The sequence below is a fragment of the Podarcis erhardii genome (assembly GCF_964252035.2).
Source record: "Podarcis erhardii genome assembly, chromosome: 4".
Taxonomy (NCBI): Eukaryota; Metazoa; Chordata; class Lepidosauria; order Squamata; family Lacertidae; genus Podarcis; species Podarcis erhardii.
In genome coordinates, this window is record NC_138508.1 from 98,964,298 (window position 1) to 98,988,483 (window position 24,186).

Consider the following 24,186-nt stretch of genomic DNA (forward strand, 5'->3'; position numbering starts at 1 on the left):
GATGCGAAGATGAGCATCTTTCAGATCCGTCTAGGAGATATAATATGGGTCAAGCTCTTTCAGACTCAAAAAATAAATAAATACAAATCTAGTTATCATCATTGTCACGTTAGCAGGTGCAATACTGAACACCTGCTAATCTGAGTTAGCGGATTTTCAGTGTGACATAAAAGTAAGGAAAGGCAGGGATACAAAAGGGCCGTGGTTTCTACATAACGTCTCTTCATAAATATGAGGAAAGCCAAAAGTATTGGAGGGAACTTTGTGATCAAGGATTTGTCAACTATGAACTAGAGAAAAACCATCACTGTTATGCAGGTAGGAAAAATGACTTTGGTTTTTTAATATATATACCTTTGCAGCTGCTGCAGACTTCCCCTGGAAAGAGTCCCAGGTGCAGAGTCCTTTGCCACTGTCAACACTTTGTCTCTAGTGACAGCACCAGTCCTTCCTTTGCACTCCAGATGGGCCTCCAGGCATACTTCAGCAGTGGACAAGCTATCAAAAACACAACGCCCTGGCCCATAGATCATATCATGGTGGCAGGTGGCCACCGTGCATGGGCACTGGGCTTGGTTCCCAATTAAAAACAGCACTAGCACCTGCCACTGAGAAGCATCTGTGGACCCAGAGGTAAGGTGGTGGTGGTTGAGTTTGGGTTAGTGATAGAGAATATGCAGTTCTCCATATGTTGGAATCCAACTCCCATCAGCCCCAGCCAACATGGCCAGTGGTAAGGAATTGTTTAATAATAATAATAATAATAATAATAATAATAATAATAATAATTTATTAGATCATAAGATCTCAGAGCAGTTCATAGAGTGATGGGAGTCGCAGCTCAACATCTGGAGAGCCAGAGTTTCCCCATCCCTTGTCAATGGGTAGAGTCCACCAACACTGACTACTTTTATGGCCCACTCACTCCAACATGAAAGTGTTAAGCGTGTACTTAAGGCTGTGTACATCTAAAGCCCATTTGAAGGACATTTCTCCCCTCAGAGAATTTTGGGCACTGTGATTTGTTAAGTGTTGCTGGGAATTCTAATTCTGTGAAGGGGGGACTACAGTGCCCAAAATTCTTTGAGGGAAGAATGTGCTTTGAATGTGCTTTAAAGGGACAGCGTGTCTAGATTTGCCGTTGAAATCAGTCAAACTGGTCAGTAGACACTACAACCTTCTGCGAGCATCTCCTCTGAGACTTCACTGCTCCAACAAGCAGACCACTCAAGCAAGCAGTTATTTATGCTACTGAACCCTGAAAAACAATATATTCACTGTCTTCATGAAACTCATGTAGCATCATTCCACAGTCTCCATTGCAGTCTCCACTGCAATGGAAACGCGTGGAAGTTGGGGTGAGAGGAGGGGGGAGAGAATTGCAATTAAAGTGTTGGGAATGTGTTGTTGCTGCTTCTTCTTCTTCTTCTTCTTCTTCTTCTTCTTCTTCTTCTTCTTCTTCTATATATCTCTCTCAGAGAGGCTTACAGCAGTTTCTCTAAATGGCATCAGTCCCTTCCCCTAGAGCTTTCATTCTACTAAATTATTTTTATTCATTTGAAGCATTCCTCTACTGCTGCCCTTGAACGTATTGGATATCAGGGCAGTGTAGTGAAATATGGAAAGGCTGATAGGAATGCTTCAAGGAGATATAGTTGAAGAAGAACCAACCTTTCAAAGTCATGAAGAATACATTCCTCCCTAAATGTGGCTTCTTCCTATAACTGCATCCTTATTGACATTGTAAGCAGAGCTGGGTGCAGAGAGAGGCCTGGTGTAACAGCCTCCACCCCCAGCCTGGGCGCATCTGATGCGCTCAGTGTCCTGTTGTCACAATGAGCTCTGTCTCCTGACAAGTCCACCTCCTGTAAATGGAGACTCTCTTCTGTCCCATTAAAGCCTGCTCCTCTGGATATGTAACCCCTGACTACAAATCCCATCACCCCTGAACCTTGGCCATGGTGACTGGGGTTGAAGGAAGTTGAACAGCCAGGGCTAGTCTACCCATGAGGCAAGGTGAAATGACCGCCTCAGGTGGCAGGATCCACAGGGGCAGCAGATCCTGATGTAGATGTTTCTATTATTATTATTATTATTATTATTATTATTATTATTATTATTATTATTATTTTATTTGTACCCCACCCATCTGGCTGGGTTTCCCCAGCCACTCTGGGCGGCTTCCACAAAGACCAAAAATACACTAATATGTCATACATTAAAAACTTCCCTGAACAGGGGCTGCCTTAAGATGTCTTCTGAATGTCAGGTAATTGTTTATTTCCTTGACATCTGATGGGAGGGCATTCCACAGGGCGGGCGCCACTACCAAGAAGGCCCTCTGCCTGGTTCCCTGTAGCTATGCCTCTCGCAGGGAGGGAACCATGAGAAGGCCCTCAGCGCTGGACCTCAGCGTCTGAGCAGAACAATGGGGGTGAAGACGCTCCTTCAGGTATACTGGTCCGAGGCCTTTTAGGGCTTTAAAGGTCAACACCAACACCAGCATTATTGGTACTTGGTGGGAGTGAAGAGGCTACACTAGTTCCTTATGAGAGATAATAGAATCATAAAGTTGGAAGGCAGCTTGAGGATCATCTAATCCAACCCCCTTCTCCCTCTGTCGCACAGGATGAAAGAGTCCATCCTTTGTTCATCAACAATACTAGAGTTACAAGGAACATGGATGTTTTGATTCTGAACTACATGGAAAGCTACACACTTGCAGCCTTTGGACTTCACTCAATGAAGCTGCTTGGCATGTATGCTGGCAGCAGCCATGATGAGATAATGAATGATTCCTCTCAGCTTGACTGAATGAGCAGAGGCCAAAGCTTTGGTGCTGCTTGTAGGTGGACAGGCAGGGACAGGTTGTGTGAATCCTTTATAACTAGTTCAGGCCCATCAAGAAACGGAGCTGGCAGTTCCAGCCTGGTTCTTTTTTAATGTCACAGTTCATTTGCAGAACCATAACTGGAATCAAGAATTAAAAAGCCCTGTGTAAAAGTCAGTAACATTAAACCTTTAAGACTTGTGTTTCATGTGTCATAAAAAGCCCATGAAAGGATTTTATATTCTGTACAGTGTTTTAGCGCTTTCAATCATTTCTCCCCTCCCCACCCCAACATAACTTTTGTGAACACTTTAATAGCCTCTAAATGAAAAACTAAACTATGTGTCATTCAAAATGGAAAAAAAAAGTTTTATGGATCACAGAATTTAATACAAGTTCTGGACCATAACAAGGAACTGATAAACGTATAACTGAAATTAATTCTAAATGCTGAAAAAAATATATTTTAGGAGTATATGTGCTCCACGTTGGAACAATGTAGGAGTGAAAGCATTTGCCCTATAGAGATTTTCTACAGTGGTAAAAAGAGCGCATTTGAACAGTCATTCCCATTAAGTGAGGTTTGTTCTTGTTTACGGTCCATCTGTTCCAACTCCTGACCTTCACCATTTGCATCCCATTATTGTTTCCAGTGCCCACCGCCAGCCTGGTGACTTATCCAGTGAACTCTTGCTACCCACAGATGGCTCCCTCTAATAGTGGATATTAGAATATTTCTGTCAAACCCTACCCTAACTTCACAGCTAAATCTGGAAGCTTTCTTCCACAGCTATGTCTTTAGTCACCATATTTCAAATGGCAGAGCAAATCAATGGCTACATTTTGTCACACTTTTGTGCTGTGTGGCCATCAAAGACCATGGCGTCAGCAGTCTAGCCAACATGGCACCCCCAGATGTTGTTGGAGTCTAATTCCAACCATCCACCTCTTTGACCATGCTGGCTGGGGCTGCTAGGAGGTTGGGTTAGGGTCCCCAAAAAAATCTGTAGAGCACCACATTGGCTATGCCTGCCTTAAGTTATCCTTTCTCTGGTTACATTCCATTTAGATCCCTGTTATGCGTTGTACACGAGGCTGCCAACTTGCAATGTGAAATCACAACGGACACCTTCAAGGCATTTTCAGCAGACCTGGTCCTATCAGGCAGCTGATTTGGGGTGCCCTGACAGGGCAACACATTCCTCATTTATTATCACTGTATTTTTTTTATTGTTGAGGCAGTGATATTTTTTACCTCAAGATGCTGAATAATTCAACCAGCTTCATCTACAATCAGCTTTGACATGGTGTTGGGGAGGGGGTATCAATTAATTGCCTAGTTTTATGTTTCACTCTTAGTTCATGTGTGCATGCAGGAAGGCCAACAGGCCTGGCTAGCGTCAGAATAAACTGAGTGCGCACCTTGAACATGTCCCAGAATCCTTTGCGACACTATAGGTTCCATGACAACTTTTAAGGGGTTTCTTGGCAGAGACATTGATGTGGAAACTAGCTTCCCATGAAACTGAAAAGTTTGAAAGCCACTGCTTTATAACAATACAAATACAAACACTTACGAGAGGCTCTCAAAGCTGAGTTCTTTTAATGGCCTGTATCTGGGTTATGTCTGAATTTCTTTTGCATACATAATTTATTCTTTTCTTTGTTCTTTAATCTCCTGCATGTACAGCATCATTTCCTTTGCTGTAAAAATAATATATAGAGAGAGTGAATAATTATTGCAACATGCACACACCCTCAGACACCCACATCTTAATATAGGGGTGACATTCACTGATCCTTTGGTGTCACTCTGGAAGTCTTAATGTATTTTAAAAGTACTCAATCCGTGAGCGGAGAAGACTTTGTAGTTGATGTACTAAATAGATAAATAAAGGTACAGAGGGTATGTATATATTTTCAGCTAAGTTCTGAGCCAAATCAGGCCTATCTGGAGGGATCCAAACGGGCATCGGTTGAGTCGGGTTGAGACAGACCTGGATCACTATGGGGTGGACAGCTCAGAAAGATCCAGGACTCGCATGGGGTGGTGCGTCAGCCAGGAAGGATAGGGCAGGAAGGTGACACAATGAAAGAAGAGTCCTACTGGGTGGCTGCATCTTCACTGGAGAAGTTGGAGTGCCTTTTCTAGCTGACCTTTCCTTCTCCCCACCAAGCTTATCCTTCTTCCGGCCTCCTGAATCAGCACCACACAGGATTGAATCCTCTGCTTACTAGTCTTGGTCTGTGAGGAGCTCTACTGGATAAGCCTGGTGGCTACTAAGGTGTGGCAATAGAGGAGGTAGGGCCATCCCATTCCTACTTTGCCACCTTGGAAGATGGCAGCGGAGGTGAGGAGTTCTGTTGCCACCACTGTGCTGCTGAACGGATAGCCACCTCACTACAGGGGTAACCTGCATCAGGACATCCATCCTCCCAGAAACCATGTGTTTCCACTGCTGCTGCCTCCTAATGTGGAGAAGGAAGAGGAGGAATGGCCTCACCCCTTAAGAACCTAGGAAGAGTTCTGCTGGAGAAGACCAATGGCCCAACTAGTCTAACGTCTTTTTCTCACAGTGGCCTATACTAAGCTCACAAGCAGGGCCTGAATGCAACAGCCATCTTCTCATCATCTCCAAGCAAGTGGCATTTCTGAGGCATAGCGTCTCCAACGGTGGAGGTCAAACACCGCCTTCTCTCAGCAACCAATTGCCTTTCCGGCAGCCATTGTTCTCTCCCATTCCTTTCCAGGTGGTATTTAACACCTGTCAAACTGGTCAAAATGTTCAGATCTAGGCCAAACACCTGTTGGAAATGCAGGGAGGCAGAAGGCACATTGATCCACATATGGTGGAACTGTAAAACGATCAGAGAATTTTGGGAGATGATCTATAACGAACTTTTAAAAATGTTTAAATGCTCTTTCCCCCAAGAAGCTCAAAGCCTTCCTGCTAGGAATAATGAGTAATGAAATCTCAAAGAAATTCGGGAGAATTTTCATGTATGCTACAGTCGCAGGCAGAATTGCAAAGGGTTGGATAAGAGAAGCTATCCCATCCAAATTAAACTGGCAAAACAAATTGCGAGAATATGCAGAACTAGCCAGATTATCAGCAAGATTCCGAGATGTTACTGACGGAAAATTCAATAGAGAGCGGGATGTATACAGAGTTTATTTAAAAGAACCTTTGCAAAAATATAAATCCATTGGCAGGTCTGGATTGACTTTCTGCGTGTAATAGGAGAATCTTATAAAATGAATGTAATTGAAACAACCTAGAGAAGACAAAGTTTAGTGTGCAGATAAAGAATGCAATCTGGGAATCACAATGGGGGGACGGGGACCGGAGGTCATGTTGAACCCGACTACAAATTGTTATATACAACAAGCATCAACTATGGAATAAATGTTTGTTTACTTTTCTTTTTGTATTTCTTTTCTGTTGATTCCTTATGTTACACAGTTTTAAAAACCAATAAAGCATATAAAAATCCTCTCCAGGTCTGCTGCCTCAAACTTCTCTCTCAGATTCTGGTTGTGCGCACCGCACACATTTAAAGCCCATAACTTCCCCAAAGAATTCTGGGAACTGTCAAGAGTGCTGGGAATCGTAGCCCCATAAGGGTACACTACAGTTCCCATGATTCTTTGGGAAGGGGGAAATGTGCTTTAAGTGTTTGGTGCATAAACAGCCGCTGCCTACTTTCCTACCTTGGACTCCTCCTCCCCTTTGTCTCTGCCTCATGTAAATAACAACGTTAAGTTTGCTACTTGCAAAGTTGGAGCCCTGTAGCTTTTGATGAGTAGCTTGGCTCCACCTCAGCGCCATGCATCTCTTGAAGGCTAACCCCATATTATTTGCAGATTATTCACAGCCATTATACGTTAACGGAGCCTGCCTTAACCTTCGCCACACTTTCAAAGTTTCTTGTACACATGCCAGTTTCCCCTGCATGTTTTGACAAATGAGATATTCCCTCTGGTGCTTCCTTGTGGGTAACAGCGTGTGAGGATGTGTGGTGGCGGCAGCCGCAAAATTTATTACAGTTATTTTGTAGTTTGATATTAAAGAACATGATGTATTATATCAGGTGTCTGACCTTTAAAGATCTTAGGACCCAATTCATTACAACATAAAATTTACATATTATTCAACGGCCTCGCGGACCTTTTATGAAGAAATTGTAGCGCAGATGTACATGAGATTTAAGGCAGAAAAAGTAGCCCTGCAAATGAAGAATGGGGAACTGCATGAAATACTAGGCTGCCGGGAAGGTGGGAGGGGAGAGAAAGCCTGTAACCTCTTGAAATCATTACTCTCAGGAATAAAGTTTGCTTCCCTTTCTTCAGAAATATCCTGGAAAATAAGGAGCAGGCAAGGAAGGAAACGTCAAATGAGATTCAAGCAATTTCCCTCTTTCTTGCATAGCATTAATTAGAAATGCTACAAGTTGGTACATAGGACGTTTCCAATAGTCGCTTTTGCCTTAGTAGAAAAGAGCTTCCGCTTGTGCAGCCCAGTTTTTGTTGACCCCCTTGTTCCTTCTGCAGCCCCCCGTGCCATACCTTGTGACCTTAACAGATTGGAGAACTGGGACCAAACAAACAAATTAAATTTCAAAAGGGAGACCACAAACTTAACATGAGACACCAGTGTGATGCAGCAGCAAAAAAAGCTAATGCTATTCCAGGCTGCATCAGCAGAACTCTAGCGTCCCGATCAAGGGAAGTAATAGTCACACTCTATTCTGCCTTGGTCAGACCACACCTCAAACAGGGTGTCCAGTTCTGGTTGTTGTTTGAAACTGTTACCACCTTTTGTTTTAAGCTGTCATGCTGATTTAACTGTTCAGCCTCAGTTGTTTGTCTGGATTAGGTACTGGTTGACGGTGTTCTTTTTATGCTACTGGTTTTATTTTTAAATGTTTGGTCACAGTGATTTTGTAAGCCACTTTTGGGAGACCTTTTGTTCTGAAAAGAAGCATACAAATCCTTTACATGTTTTTAATTGCGTGGACAGGCGGAGTCCCCAGATCCCGCGCGGTCCCCCCCCCCCGTCATGTGGAATAACGACTCAAGACAACGTGCTATGGGATTAAATTGGCCACAACTTTATTAAATTTCAAATGTGGGTAGACCTTGGCTCAGGCACTGGGCGTTCTCCCTCCCCAGTCCCCAGCCGGGGACCGAGGGAGCATCAGGGTTATCCAGTGTGTGTGGGGGGGGATGGGCTGGCTCTGGAGAACATATGTTCAAGCAGAGATAGCCGCCCCCATTACGCCGCCGCCGCAGGGGAGAGCAATGACGACCTTTCGGCGTACGGCCAAAGCCTCCCTTCAAAAACCCCTTTAACGGGGAACCCTGGTATCGCCGCCGCAAAGAGGAAGATGGACTAAAGGATTCTGCCCAAGGCCTGATACCACCCTCTATTGTGTGGGCAGGTAATCCCTCCCCTACCTGGCCTGGTCTCCTTGGCAACACTTCCCCCAGGCGGGATTGGACAACTGACTGAGGTAGGCGGAGACCTCCAGGTATCCCACCTGAGGGAAGGCAAATCCAAGCCTATGCTGTTGGAGCCGCTCCAGATCTAGGGGCTGCACGCGCCCACGCAAAGGGTGCCCCCCGTTTTAGGCGGGGAGCGGTCATTGTGTCACCAGTCCTGAAAGCATTGCATACTGGGCCCAGGTGACGGTACTATTAGTACAGTGGTACCTCTGGTTGAGGGGCTTAGTCCATTTCGGGGTGCCATTCGCACCCTGAAAAGTCCGCAATTGGAGTGCCTCTTCTGCGCATGTGTGCAGCACGATTGAGCACTTTTGTACATGTGCGAAGCGCGCAGATCGCTTCTGTGCATGCGCGGGTGGCGAACCCGGAAGTAAACCGTTCTGGGTTTGCTGCATTTATAAGCTGAAAGTCTGTAACAAGAGCGGAAAGCAACACAAGGTATGACAGTACTAGCATATACAGTGGTACCTCAGGTGACATACGCTTCAGGTTACAGACTCCACTAATCCAGAAATAGTACCTCAGGTTAAGAACTTTGCTTCAGGATGAGAACAGAAATCGTGCTCTCGCGGCGCAGTGGCAGCAGGAGGCCCCATTAGCTAAAGTGGTGCTTCAGGTTAAGAACAGTTTCAGGTTAAGAATGGACCTCCAGAATGAATTAAGTACTTAACCAGAGGTACCATTGTAAAGCCCTAGATGGCTTGAGACCCAACTACCTAAAACAGCATCTTCCCCAGTAATCTCAGATCCTATAAGGGTCAGGTGAGGCCTTGTTGGTCTCTGCAGGGGTTGCCCACTTGGCATTGACCCATGATGGGACCATTTCAGGGGCAGTGCCCCATTGAAGAACGTTGAAAATACCCAAAAGTATTGCTCTGGCTCAATCAAACTACGCCAGAGACCACCTCTGCCAGCTCAGTCAGGAATGCAGCTGGAAAGCAGAGTGAGTGGAACACTCACGTTCTATACCAGAAGCAGTCCTCATATCCTCCAACATTTCTCTGATGAAAACAGGGACTTCCCATCCCATAATGATAATTTTACTGTTTATACCCCACGCATCTTACTGGGTTGCCCCAGCCACTCTGGGCAGCTTCCAACACATATAAAAACATAATAAAACATTAAACATTTTTTTTTTAAAAAAAAACTTCCCTTCAGACGGCTCAGGGGTCGATACCCTCCAACATTTCTCCAAGGAAAATAGGACCATCCTAAGGAAAAGCAGGACATTTTGGGATCAAAACAGAAACTGGGACAGCTTCTCTAAATCAGGGACATCCCTGGAAAATAGGGAAACTTGGAGGTTCTGGTCCCTTTTATCCTAGTCCTAGTGATGGAGAAAGAATCCTTATGAGATTGCACCATAGTTTTAAAACTTTTTTTTCCTATATATAATATTTATTCAAAATTTAAGAACAACAAACAAAAGAAAAGAAAAATACAAAATACAAAATACAAAATACAAAATACAACAAGAAACAACAACACCAAAAAAGAAAAAACACATCCGCTTAAAAAAATAAAAAGAACTGATTAAACCTTTACATAACTTTCTTCCTTTACTTATTTCCTTGACTTCCTCTCACCTCCCAATTTTGTATTCTAATTCAAATCGTTATTTCAGCAAGTCCTTCCAACCTTATTTTCATTTAAGTAGTTTAACATAATATATTACAATTTAACGTCCTCTCTTTTCGTCAATTTCATCAATTCGTCTTTACTTAGTCCTTTATGTCATTTCAACCAAAACCATCTAATTTTCTTTTTCCAACATCTTTCTAACAGTCCTTAATTTTACAATATTTCTGAAGATAGACTTTAAATTTTTTCCAATCTTCTTCCACTGACTCTTCTCCCTGGTCCCGGATTCTGCCAGTCATCTCAGCCAACTCCATATAGTCCATCACTTTCGTCTGCCATTCTTCTCGGGTGGGTAATTCCTGTGTCTTCCAATTTTGCCTTACTGCTGATGCAGGATGGTTCAGGTTTGCAGCCTGCAGAAGTTTTATCATTTATGTGCTGACACTGGATAATTTCGTTTAATTTGATTAGGGCTTGATCCAATCAAAGTAAAGCATTTTAAGTCCCACTGATTTCAGTGACAAACCCAATCCTATAAGTTTGGGGAAACTGCAACCTTGAACACTGAGCTTAAATCCATCTCCCCATTTAAACGACTAAGAAGTACTTACTGGATTATCAAGTTATTTTTTTTTTTTTTAGCTTGCAGTCTTCTACCTGCTCACCTGGGACTGACTTCAGTGGGACTTACTTCTGAGTAGACATGCATAGGAGTGGACTGTAAATGCCTTTAATTAAATCCTTTTAATATCTAAGGGAAATGAGAGCGTGGGATGCCATTTGCTCAAGGAGGTTAGAAAATTCTTGGTGAAACTATCTAGTGACCTTTGTAGGATAAGATCTCGAGGGGTGGGGAGAAGCAGGACTCTGCTCTCTTCCATAATAACCATGACGAGTACTTCAAAATGATTAGTTGGTCTTAGGTTTGGTTTTCAAACATAGACGACCCCATTAAAGTTCACCAGTCTAATATATAGCTTTAAGACCAATTGAAATGACAGAAATGTAAACAAAGCCCTGGATTTTATTGCTGGATGTAGCACAGTCTCTACAAAATAATAGCAATTATTGTTGAATGGCTAAGAATGAGAGCTGCAAGCCAGGAAGCTAGGCGTTCAAATTTCACCTTTCCTGCTACTCAAGAAGAGGCAATTTCAGGCAAGCTACTCCCTCTCAGCCTCAGCTTCACAGTTTACAAGATGCAGAGAACGATTATCTACCATGATTTTTTCCACCACGATCTGTTAGTCCTGCGGAAGGGAAAATAGAAGACTCTAAATGTAGTACAGGGATATCATTTGAATTTGGAGTTTGCAGGGTGGAGTGGGATGGTGGAGAATCACAGCTATTCCCCCTCCATGTATAGCCCCCATAAAATTATTCCCCAAGAGGATCTATATTTCTGGCCAGCTCATACACTGAGTCCCTATTGTTATAAACTATGATAGGAGCACATGCTCTAAATACACATACAATTCTTCCTATGCTGAGCTGGATCCAGACTTGGAACTGCATCCATTGGGTTAGATGCAGACCAATTCATGGCTTCGAGTAGACCCTCTTGAAAACAATGGGACCTAAGTTAGTTATGGCTATCTTGAGACTCACATACTTCATGCTGTTTTGCTTTTTTAATGTGATAAACCAATGCTGGAGAAAATGTGGGCTAGTGCACAGAGCATTATCTAAAACCAGACTTTGCAAAACAATACACTCCTGGTGAAATAAAATATGACCGTTTATATAGGCTCAAGAAATCTGATCTTTGTGAATTCTGATACAAATGACCTGCTCTGCACCTCCCAGACTAATGTGCAGATTGGAACTTATTTATTCATTGGATTTTTCTCTTCTCCAAATGTTGCAGCGCAGGTCTTAGCCAAAAAGACATGCGTTTTGTCAACATGCATTAAGAAAAGCCATGTTTAGAAGTGCCTATTTTGAGATAGACAGCGTTAGGAAATGTTTTTTTAAAGAGAAAATATATTCAAAAGCCTGTATGTACATAAGTATTTAAATGTATACTTTAGTACAGTTTAAACAAATATTATTGCAAATTTCATATTTTCAAAGGGAGAACGGGGGGTGCCTGCACCATTTCAGCCAGCCACTTACCCAATTTCTGAGATTCAAATTTGTCCTATAACTGTTTGCAACATTTCCAACCTTTTTTCTTTATGTTTTGGGGGTAATCATCCAATAGCACTTTAATTTGTGAGAGTGCTTTGGTGCAAAATAAAAATTGTTTTTAAAAATTGTTTTTAAAATGTATGTTCACAAGAATTGTGCCTTCCCTGTCTATATGGCTGTGTCACACCATTAATGTGAAAGGAACATAATAGAATGTACAATGGTTTCAATGAATACTCTGAGAATGACTAACATTGGCTGTCACCCTGTGATTGGCAATATTGTCTTACTATTTGGGCAGGTGCTGCTTTAATCTTTTTAAATTTAAATATCTCCAGACTGTGACTATTTTCTGGTAAGGGTTAAAGCACATGTCAGAACTTTTGGTTTGAGCAATTAAAATGGACTCAAACACCCTAAAGTAGCAAATCCATTTTGAAAAAGAATCAGATTCTGTGGTTGGCAAAGTGACCATGAAATGCACTGCAAAGTGTGAGGTGAACAATGATTCACAGGAAGATGCATTAACGCCCTGCAGGCAAATCAGGATTAATGCCTATTGTCATAGAACATCCCCGTCAGAAAAAATGCTCAATAAAGACTGGATATAATCTAACCTCCATGTAAGCAAATCAGAATGAATGCTCAATGAACAGGTAAGCTGGAGGAGCCCGTAGTGTTTTGCGTTTTTGATATTTCATTGTCATTTTGTGTTCAGTGCTTTGATGGCCTGACTCAAAATACGGATACAAACATCCTGTGCGTGGCATCAGGTTCTCTAAACTGACCTGCCACTAGCTGGGGGGCCACCACTCAGGCTTTGCAAAGGCTCTGCCCTGCCACCCTCGAAGGCTCATCTCGCACCCCTTGTACTAGAGCTTAATAAAAAGCTTGCAGCTCACAACTTTCTCTGTCTTTCACAAAAGGTGTCCCACTTTTGCAGATGAAGGGTTGGAAGGAAATCCACTCAGTGGTCGCTCAGTTTGTTCTTGCGTCAAATTCTCGCTCGGCCTGACGCTCACCAGACAATCTTGCGCCAATTGCAATCTCTGAAGCTGGGCTGGCACTTTTCCCAGGGACCCGAATTTCTGCCAAACAGCTGCAAAGCTTAGGCAGGAGAGATGTGATTTGGAGCAGATAGGTGATGGGCAGAGGGGTGCTAAATTGCTCCCAGGTCCTCCGCTTTCCCTTTGCAAGCTCCTTTCCCACCCAGTTTTCGCCGCAATAGAGAAAAACAGGGCGGACAGAAGCAAAAGGAGACAGGGATTCTGCACCTTTAACAGTTAATGCAGAAGAAGGCATTTTGGCAGGTGTTGCTTAGTATGCAAGCTATAGCTGCCAAGTGTTCCTTTTCTATTCACCTATTAATGGTGCAGGATCCTGTCCCCTTCTCCACCTGGACACCCTATGAAAAAAGCTCCATCAGATATACTCAGCTACTTAATCTTTCTCTTTATGCTGATGTGTGGATAAAATACAGGCATGCAGTGTTAGAGTGAGGATCCTATGCATTCTGCCTTGAGCTTCTTGGAGGAAGGAGGACTGAGATATGACAGACAGGAAGAAAAGAGCCGCTAGTCATGAGGACATTTTTAAAACAGGAGCCGGGGCAGAGTGCATCAGGCTGTGAGTTTGTTTGTGGAAGTGCAGCATGCCTTCACTAGAGGGCGCTCTTTCCATGCTCTATTGCGAGCTGACACAGAAGGTCATTTCAGCGTATTGATAAATCACACTGCCGTGATTTCTAACTGACAGCTCAAACTAACATCAAGCTGGATGAGAGAGAACAAAAGGCTATCAAGCAGCCATTTTCTTGACACTTTTATTCAATCACCAGCAGATTGCTTACGACAGCAATAGCAGCTGTTTTGTCTTCATCTTTCCACATTTGATAAAAGGTGTCAACTCAAATTTTTGCAAATAATTCACTTACCCCTGCAGCTCTCTCGCACACCAGCTCTGCTCAGCATACGTACCCGACGTGAGCGGATCGCGCCGAGGCAGGTCAGGGCCCGGCGATATCAGCTGAAGGTCATCTCTGATCTCAGAGGATGTGCCAACGAAGCTCCAGCCCTCTCAAGGTCAAAGATAAGAACTACAGGGAGAGATTTGCAAGGCGGACAGGAGGCCAAACAACAGAGAGATGGGGACACGCAGCATTGTTTCACTTAACACACTTAATGATTTGCCGCTCCCTCCTTCCCCGTATTGTTCCCTCGGAAAGGTGTTTTCCTGCCTGCTGATTCAGCTGCTTAACGCTTTCAAAGAGCAAATGACTTTGAAAATTGTAGATGCAAATGGGACTCCTCTTCCCCCGAGTTCTTAAATGAGTACCAATCCCTAAAGGAGTGTTTCCCAAACTTTAGCTGGATGCAGGTCCCTTCGCCTCCCTCTAACTGGGAGCATAGGTGAAGGTGAAGGTACCCCTGGCCATTAGGTCCAGTCGTGGATGACTCTGTAGTTGTGTGCTCATCTCACTCTAAGGCACTTCTGGCGAACCAGAGCAGTGCACGGAAACGCCATTTACCTTCCTGTCAGAGCGGTACCTATTTATCTACTTGCACTTTGATGTGCTTTTGAACTGCTAGGTGGGCAGGAGCAGGGACCGAGCAACAGGAGCTCACCCCGTCGCGGGGATTCAACCGCCGACCTTTTTTTTTAAAAAAATAAGTTTTTATTAAGATTTTAAAGATTACAGAAAAAACAAGAAAAAATAATATCAAAGAAAAAACGAAAAAACAATACATATAAAAAAGAAGAAAACATCATCAAAAAACAAAAACAAAAACAAAAAACAAATCAAACATCACTTGCTTATATTCACTTATTTCCTTGACCTCCTCACGCCTCCCATTTTTGTATTCTAATTCAATTTGTTATTTCAGCAAATCCTTCCAACCCTATTTTTATCTTAATAATTTATCTTAATGTACTATAATTTAACATTCTCTCTTTCACCAACTCATTTTTACTTAATCCTTTATATCCTTTCCACTAAAACCACATAATTTTCTTTTCCCAACATCTTTCTAACAGTCCTTAATTTTACAATATTTTTGAAGATAAACTTTAAATTTTTTCCAATCTTCATCCACCGACTCTTCTCCTTGGTCCCGGATTCTGCCAGTCATCTCAGCCCGTTCCATGTACTCCATTACCTTCATCTGCCATTCTTCCCGACCTTCTGATCAGCCAGTCCTAGGCTCTGTGGTTTAACCCACAGCACCACCCGCTGTCCCTAACTGGGAGCATAAAGGTAAAGGTAAAGGGACCCCTGACCCTTAGGTCCAGTTGTGGCCGACTCTGGGGTTGTGGTGCTCATCTCGCTTTATTGGCCGAGGGAACCGGCGTACAGCTTCGGGGTCATGTGGCCAGCATGACTAAGCCACTTCTGGCAAACCAGAGCAGCGCATGGCAACGCCATTTACCTTCCTGTCAGAGCGGTACCTATTTATCTACTTGCACTTTGGTGTGCTTTCGAACTGCTAGGTTGGCAGGAGCTGGGACCGAGCAACGGGAGCTCACCCCGTCGCGGGGATTCGAACCACCGACCTTCTGATCAGCAAGCCCTAGGCTCAGTGGTTTAGACCACAGTGCCACCTGTGTCCCTAACTGGGAGCATAGACTCAAATAAATTAAAGGGTTTGCTTTTAGAATCCGAAAGAGCAAGAATTACCTGCTCCAGTATTTCTGGTTTTGGGGGGTGTTGGGCAAGGTGCCCCCAGCGGCCTCTGTTCCCTGACCTGGTCCACCAGCCCCTCACTGCTGTTACTGCGGCCCATTTGCTTGTCCTCTTTCTCTAGGTCCAGTCCTGCTCCCAGCCCAGAAAGAAAGAGAAAAACAAGTGGTGGGGAGTGCTTGTTCTGCTTGCTCTTATTACTGCTCAGGCGCTTGGGGAAGGCAGGTGAAAAGTCAGCAGCAGCAAGGAATCATAGAATTGTAGAGTTGGAAGGGAGAGTGAGGATCATCTAGTCTAACCCCCTGCAATGCAGGAATACGCAACTGTCCCATATGGGGATTGAACCTGCAACCTCGATGTTACCAGCACCATGCTGAGCTATCAAGGAGGAGGAGTGGGGTTTAGGGGGCTCTGGGGTTGGCAGCATGTAATGCCAACCTCTCATCTCAGTCCTGATCTCAAGGTAGCCCAGGGCCCATGTGTGTAGCATGAGGCACCAATTTGGGTGTGCCTCCTGTTTGAAAGGAAGCGAATCCAGAGCAGTGACTCATGCAGAGGTAGAACAGACAATATCTGCTGGTGGCAGCTAATTCTGCCCTGCCTGTATCAGGCAGCCTCCTCTGGGCAAGGGTGGCTATGTTTTAGTCCCAGTAGTGTTCGTTTATTTGATTCTTTTATTTCCCACTGTGTGATCAAAGTACATAGATATCACAGTGGGAGATCTGCAACGGGGGAGAAATTTGGTTCAGTTTCCAGGTTAATGCAGATCCGCATAATTTGCACTTCCTGAAACAATATGTGAATCGAAGTGCCTCTCTCCTTCAAAATTCACACCTCCCCGAATTTTGCAGTTCTTCAAGCAAGTAATGTGCACAAAAATTACACATTATATTAGGAGGAAAGATGTTTGCATAAAAAATATTGGGGAAAGACTTTGCATAAAAAGACATACATCGTTTACAAAATCCATTACATATGGGGAAATTGCATGCAAAAAATGTTTATTTTGCGAGAAATCCAGGAGTCCCTCACTTAGGAGGGGCTTCATTTTTATTTTTGTGTGGCAAACAGCAGCCTGGGGAGTGCATTTCAAATGGGAAAATGATATAAGGTGTTGGTCTGTGTGTGTGTGTGTGTGTGTGTGTGTGCGCAGAATAAAACCCCTTCCTTCATACTGAGGCCCAAATACAACCCCCCCCTTACCTGCATTTGCCACTGACCATCTGTTATAGCTGAACTCTAAGTTCCTTAATGTTTTAAAAATAATGAAAGGGGACCCTTGCAGGATTGCATTCAGGGATCATCTCAGCAGCCTTCTAGGATGTATCTAATATAGCACTAAGTTAGTACACTGGTTGCACTGGTGGAAAGTTGTTACACTTGAGGGGAAACACGAGTACATTACCAAAGATTGTTGCACAAGAGATTGCACAACAAGGAGCACGTTTCTGTGAGAGAAAACAGTTGCATTGGGTTCCTTTGTTGCGCAGCCTTTAAACTCTGCTGTCCACTGGCCCAAGCGCTTTTGCAAGAAAAGACAGAAAATGTTGGAGTGACACACAAGCAAGATGTTGTTAAGTTGTGGGTGAACATATCAGATGACACAGCGATTCTTCAAACAGCTCTTCTTTATTCAAAGGCCAGAACAGAACTGAACTGAAGGGCTCAGTCAGCCTGCTTATATAGAACTCCAGTACAACGTTACTGTAGCAACTTTCTGAAACTATCCAATCACTGAATGTCACTTTCGATCCTTCATTTGCATAACTATCTACAGTATCCATCCAATCACTGAACGTCACTGTCGATCCTTCATTTGCACAACTATCTACAGTATCCCCCTGCTGGCCCAGGGTGAGAACTTCAGTACATAACAGATGTGAGGGTGACAACCATCCCAAGTTGCTTCTCCCAACAGCTGGTGTTGGGAGACACACTGCCTCTGAGTGTGGAAGGCCCATTAGCTTCGATGGTTAATAGCTCTTTGTACTTTTCGAAGTGGAAATGAACACAGCCTTTTATTTACCACTAGTGCGGGGGTTGGGGGTGGGGAATAGCAGTAGTCGCACAGAGAAGTAATAGATTAAGAAAGGGGAAAAAAGGGGGAGAGACTAATGTTGTTAAGTGAAAAAAACCAGCTCATTTTCTGTTCTTTCGTGAAATATGTTTAGGTCTCAGCCTGGAGGACAATTAGAGAACACTTCTAATGTTGTCCTGTTGTAACAGCTTCATTTACTTTTGAGAGCAGAGAGAAACTAATAGAGAGGCCTTTGAATTATTGCAATATGATGCTGTATCTGGTCTTGGCAGTAGCCAAAGCACTGAGATTAAAAATGATCCATCTTCCATTGCTGCCCCTCCAGCTGTATTACAAAATATATCTAAGCAACAAATAGTCACTGTTTATCACTACTTGGTTTATACTTTCTAATAGCTACAGCAACTGCGGGTGCATTTGAGATCCTGTCTCTTCTCCTGCAGCAGATAATTTATAGTAGTTAATTGATGCACATGAAAATGGGAGAGCAGTTGCCTTGCATTTCTGTCTCCTGTTTTCCCCTAGTGACATGGTGGCAACAACCCTTATAATGCAGAACCCTGCAAAATTTGTGACGTACCAAAGTGAAAGCAGCTCCAAGCTGCCATGTATGCTTGGCTTCCGATACAGGGCGTTGTGATTGTATGACACATCCCATGATTCTGATGCCTGAAGACAGGAGAAGCACCTGGCAGAGGGATATACAAAGCACTTGTTGTCTTCCTTCACTGCAAGCTGCCTTGTGTGGCCCTGAAGCACTTACACAGGGCAGCATTCAAGAAAGCAAGAAGAAAAGTTTGAAATGCAGAACCATCCAAACCCAATCACTTGGGCTGATGGACCACACCAAAACTGATTCATTTCAGCTTGGCTGAATAAAAAGCTTAAAGGAAACAAAACAAAGTTTGTGTAGTGTTCTTGCAAATGGAAAGGAAGGGATCTGAACCTCTATCAGGAAGAAGTTTCATAATTATGGTGGCGCCACGGAAAAGGCCCTGCTCTGTGGGGCTGCCACTCTAAACCTCCATCACAGAAGGTACATAATAATTATAATTGTGTCCCAGCTACCCTGATTGGGTTTGAATCAAGGCCCTTTTGACTAAATTGCCTGACATCCCTTATGACTTGTGTATAGTCCTCGCCCTTGCTGCATGGAACAATTTATGCACAATTTATTGTGTAGTGCAAAGTACTTGTGTTTATTCAGGAATTCATATGTGTGAATTCTTCTCCCCGCACTCAGGGGTGGCCTTGGGTAGTCTTTGGTAATATGGCACCCTGAGCGAGGCCAAAATTTGGTGCCCCAAAATGGATATTCTCAGTTATGGATCTTCTCAATTTTGTGACCCTTCAGTTCGGAGTCCAGTGTGGGGGAACCCCCTGCACCACTCTAAACCTGGCGCTGCTACCCTAAACCTGATCCCCCAAATTAAGATGGCCTAAGAAGTTGGCATTTTTGTGAAGCCTCACTAAGGCAACGGAATGTCATCAGGCAGGATTGCAACCTAGCGTTATGGGAAGAAAATCCCATGACTTGTTTCTATGGGACATCTTTCATCCTAAGGGGCAGGATGCTAGACACTGCCTTTTGTTTATTTCTGTTGCCTTTGGTAGGCATGTTAGGGAATAAGCTGTGTGTCCTGCAATGCCAGAATTCTCTGATCATGAGCATTTCAGTATAATGACAGAGATATGATATATGCAAAACTGCTCCTACAGTGTAAGTTTCTGAATATCAGGCAGCCAATTAAATGTGAAATGAGAACTAATTTTGCAACAATAGTGGGATTTGTAAAAGCAAGAATCTGCGATGTTAAGCTATGCAAATATTGCTCTTTGGTGCTTATTGAATATTCGCTGTGGTAGAAATGACAGGTTTTGGGAACGTAACTGGCAGAAACAGATTTTTAGACCTATTGTTCCAACTGGAATAGACCATAGGACATTCAGTAATCAGTTCTGTGGCACCTTTAAGTACTGTACTGTAATTAGATGTGCAATTAGATGCCCAGTCCAACGCCTCCACAAAACAACATTTGGTCACATCCCAAATATTCCTTCTGGATTATCCCATCTTGTTTTATAAAACGTAGTAGGATGAGTTGCTTGTAAGGACTGGAAGGGGTTGAGGGAAAGAAACAAAGGGAGTTCATACAAGTGGGTAACGTAACACTGGCATTGTGATATGATATGTACCTGCATTGATTATTCAGGAAGATGCTATCAAATTAGCAGATTTTTGAATTAGCAGATCCGTTTTGAATATTAGGTATCCACATTGGATGCAAACTTCAGAGGTTAAGAGTGCATACACAAGTATGTAATTTTAGGAGCGTGCTTGCTGCAAATGCATCTTTGCCATGTTGGGGGCGGGGATGTAGATTTCCCCCCAATTAGAGGAAAATTGTTCTACTGATTTGCAGCTGAGAGACCTGCACATAGCACCTTTATCTTTATTTTATTTGAGGTATTTCTATACTGCTTAATTACTGAAGTTTCTATGTGGTATTGGCTGACCTCTGTGCCAATCACAAAGCCCTCTCCACCCCACCATTCCTGGAAAAGTTTTGTCAGTGTGAAAAAACTGAATTTTTTAAAAAAATAATCATTGTGAGGGACAACAAAAGGATGTCCTATTCAGCATTTGATTCCAAAGGTGTGTGTACCTCATTGAATCTGCTCCTGTTTGCAGCAATGACTCCACACACCATGAAGAATAGTGTATTCCAGATGTTGATTCAAACTAATCTCCATGTCAGTATTACGAGGAGAACAGGATGGATTGTCCTAATCAGATTTTCTCACCATTTCACAGTCATCTGCTGAAACTGAACATTGTTTACGGGGCTGCTATTTCCTTAACATGCAAGAGCTTTCCTCCCTTTTATGTTTGTGTATCAAATGACGCTATTTCTTGATACCTGAGTGGTCGGTTGTGCATTATCTACATTACATTTCCAGAGGCATGAAGTCAGGACCTCACTATATATTATGGGGGGCACTATATATTACGGGGGAGCAATGACCTTCAGTAACATCTCAGTAAACGAAACCCACATGGGCCCTTGTATTCAGCTTATTCAGCCCCTGCAAGTAGCCAACAAGGAGGAGAGGAATGGGTAGATACTGAATATGATGTTATCACAGCATCCATTTCTTTTTATGAAACATTAGCGTGTGGGGAAATGCTGTACATGTAGTTGGGTATAGAGAAACATGTTATTAGCAGCCATATGTCCTCCACAACATGTAGTTAGGCTGACAGTGTAAACTGAGTAAACACAGTAGGCAGGGAATGAGGCTTCATGTGATGAAAAGCCTCCAGGTGCCTGTAGTATGTATGTGGCAAATTCTATAACTCTCTGTGGAAACTCCAACCTATTCTTAGTTCTTACATGCTTCACTTTCTCATTGAAATCAATGAGGTTAACTTGGGCTGGAACAAGTTTGCTTTGGTCGGATCACACCGATTATAAGCATGCTTTGATTCTGATTTCTTTAGAAAAGCATGTGCACCAAGCCCCTGTTTCAGTAATGTAACGAAAACTGAAATGGTAAATGTGCATGTTTTCACAAACTGGAATACAGTATGAAACTGCCATGCTGTTTATATCTGTAGTAACATGAAAGCCTGCTCGGGAAAAAACATTAAAACAACAAACGTGATTCATGTAAAACAATTCTTTCTTCTTTGGTTGTTTCCTTCCTGATTTCAATAACCGATGCAAGCCTGCCCATAAAGAACTGAAAATTGTATGAGCTGTGAGAAGAATTGCATGTATTTCTCTAAACAAAAGAGGTTGGATCTAAATCTCCTTTCACGATGTTTAGCAATGAACCTGACCTGAAATTGAGAATGAAAAGGGCAAGGAAACGCTTAAGCACCACCCCACTTTTTCTCTGTTCTAAACAGCGGCTATCAAGGTGTAAATATAATGCCTGGGAAGAAATCTTTAACAGGGATTAACTTGTTATAAATTTATTTTGTCATCTGAGTTGCAATGCCCAGCAATCCTGCCAAGTTTGGGTTGTCTTATATAAGAAATAAACCTATTAATAAATGAGAAATTAATTTATGTACCACTTACTTTCCAAAATGACTTTTCAGCGGTTAAGAATAAATACAGGTTGAATATTCTGGCGATCGCTTCTTATGGACATTTAGAAATACTTTGCTGACTGCTACAAAATATTTGTCCTTACAGGAGAAAGTCCTGTATGAGTGGATGGTTGAAATGTGCGACTGGCATATTGCACATTTACATTTTTAATTATTATTGATATTGGGCAATGTGCAACACACCTCTTGCTGCCCTTCCTAGCAGAAATAGACACAATTTCTAGAGTTCCATGGATGTGTATTTGCTTTTTTTAAAAAATATTAACTTGTGATTTGGTCAAGAAAGCTTACTGTTGTGTAACTTGGGCGAAATTTTCTGTCACTGGTCCCTATCATGAATATTTATTTACATCCCAACAGAAATCATTGCTCATCTGAAGGGGAGTTAACAATCCTTAATAGCCTCTTCTGATATGATTGATGCTTTTGTCACTTTCTCCAGTAAATAGGTTTATATTAGCATACAAAATATGCTTTCTGTCCTTTTTACCTCTGCAGGCATTTAACTGACCACTCACTTAAGATGTAATCTTCCACATGAGGCTTTGCTATCATTTCAGGGTCAATTTTTCCAACTACAGTGGTACCTCAGGTTACAGACGCTTCAGGTTACAGACGCTTCAGGTTACAGACACCACTAACCCAGAAATAGTACCTCAGGTTAAGAACTTTGCTTCAGGATGAGAACAGAAATCGTGCTCTCGCGGCGCAGTGGCAGCAGGAGGCCCCATTAGCTAAAGTGGTGCTTCAGGTTAAAAACAGTTTCAGGTTAAGAACGGACCTCCAGAATGAATTAAGTTCTTAACCCGAGGTACCACTGTACTCGGTGGAAACCTCATCCCATTAAAAACATCTACAGTTTATTAACCCTGGGTTTTTCTCAGCCTATAATGTTGCTTCTGTTTGGGGTGCCTTTTAAGTCATGCCCCACTACCAGTGTTCCAGGCCATGTATGGATTATTCACCAGGAGTACCTACATATTTTGCTAGAATTTGTGTTCTGGTTGGAATGAAAACTGGATCCTATTTGTCATGTAATAAGAATGTTACTGCAGTGATGTATGGATGTGAGAGCTGGACCATAAAGAAGGCTGATCGCCTAAGAATTGATGCTTTTGAATTATGGTGCTGGAGGAGACTCTTGAGAGTCCCATGGACTGCAAGAAGATCAAACCTATCATTCTGAAGGAAATCAGCCCTGAGTGCTCATTGGAGGGACAGATCCTGAAGCTGAGGCTCCAATACTTTGGCCACCTCATGAGAAGAGAAGACTCCCTGGAAAAGACCCTGATGTTGGGAAAGATGAAGGAGAAGGGGACGACAGAGGACGAGATGGTTGGATAGTGTTCTCGAAGCTACCAGCATGAGTTTGACCAAACTGCAGGAGGCAGTGGAAGACAGGAGTGCCTGGCGTGCTCTGGTCCAGGGGGTCACGGAGAGTCGGACATGACTAAGCAACTAAAACAACAGCAAAAGAATGTTACTGCCGTTATTAGCCAGTATATAACTGCATGGTGGCATGAACTTGGATCAGGGCCCTACAGCTGGTATGAGTACCGGCACATTTTTTCCTAGAGAAAAAAGCACTGAGTAAGAGGGAAAATAACTGTTCACGAGCCTGACCCTCAACCCAATGGAGTATTCAACATGCATGTGGAACTCCAGAGGGAGGAAGCCACTGGGTGACTTGGAGCTGCAAAATGGGGGTCAAGGGAAGGGCGAAGTATTATCCCCCTAGTTCTCTGATTATTTCTCCAGAAGCAGGTTTTTTTTTTGTTTGTTTGTTTTTTTGGTTTTTAAAAGGGCCATTTTAACAATGTTAAATGCAGGGTGTGTGTTATCTAGTTTAGCACAGATCCTTCAGTGTAGGTGGTAGAAAAATTAAAACAAAATAAAATGTGCTCAGCTTCATATCTTTATATCGTTCCAGTATAAAAATAGATAGATCCGATGACCCTTTGCTGAATTATACAGCCTGGTGCTATTTAAGGATTTCCCATCTAGTTCTTATTTTTCAGCTGGAGTCACCCCTCCTCTTTCCCTCCGTAATTGGTGCTTAGTCTAAATGATAATCTTATAATTTTTACATATTGATAAGAAATAAAACACAGCCTCCCTGTTGCGAATGCACTGGACTTCACAAAACACTAATATATGGATTAAGGAAAGTTAACATAATCCTTTTATGGAAACTAAAATCAATTACATGTCAGCTTTGTAGCATTATAAATGTATTTAGTCAGCACACATTTATTTTTCCAGCAATATGCCTTTCCAAGTGACTCGCCAGATGTTAAAT

General features: G+C 42.9%; 1 long non-coding RNA gene across 1 annotated transcript; it reads left to right on the forward strand.

Annotated features, from left to right (window-relative positions):
- Positions 1 to 1,925: 1,925 nt before the first annotated feature.
- LOC309339962 lies at positions 1,926 to 3,032 on the forward strand. Its single transcript, XR_014155703.1, has 2 exons — positions 1,926 to 2,016; positions 2,629 to 3,032. It is a non-coding gene; the product is annotated as an uncharacterized lncRNA (long non-coding RNA).
- Positions 3,033 to 24,186: the final 21,154 nt, after the last annotated feature.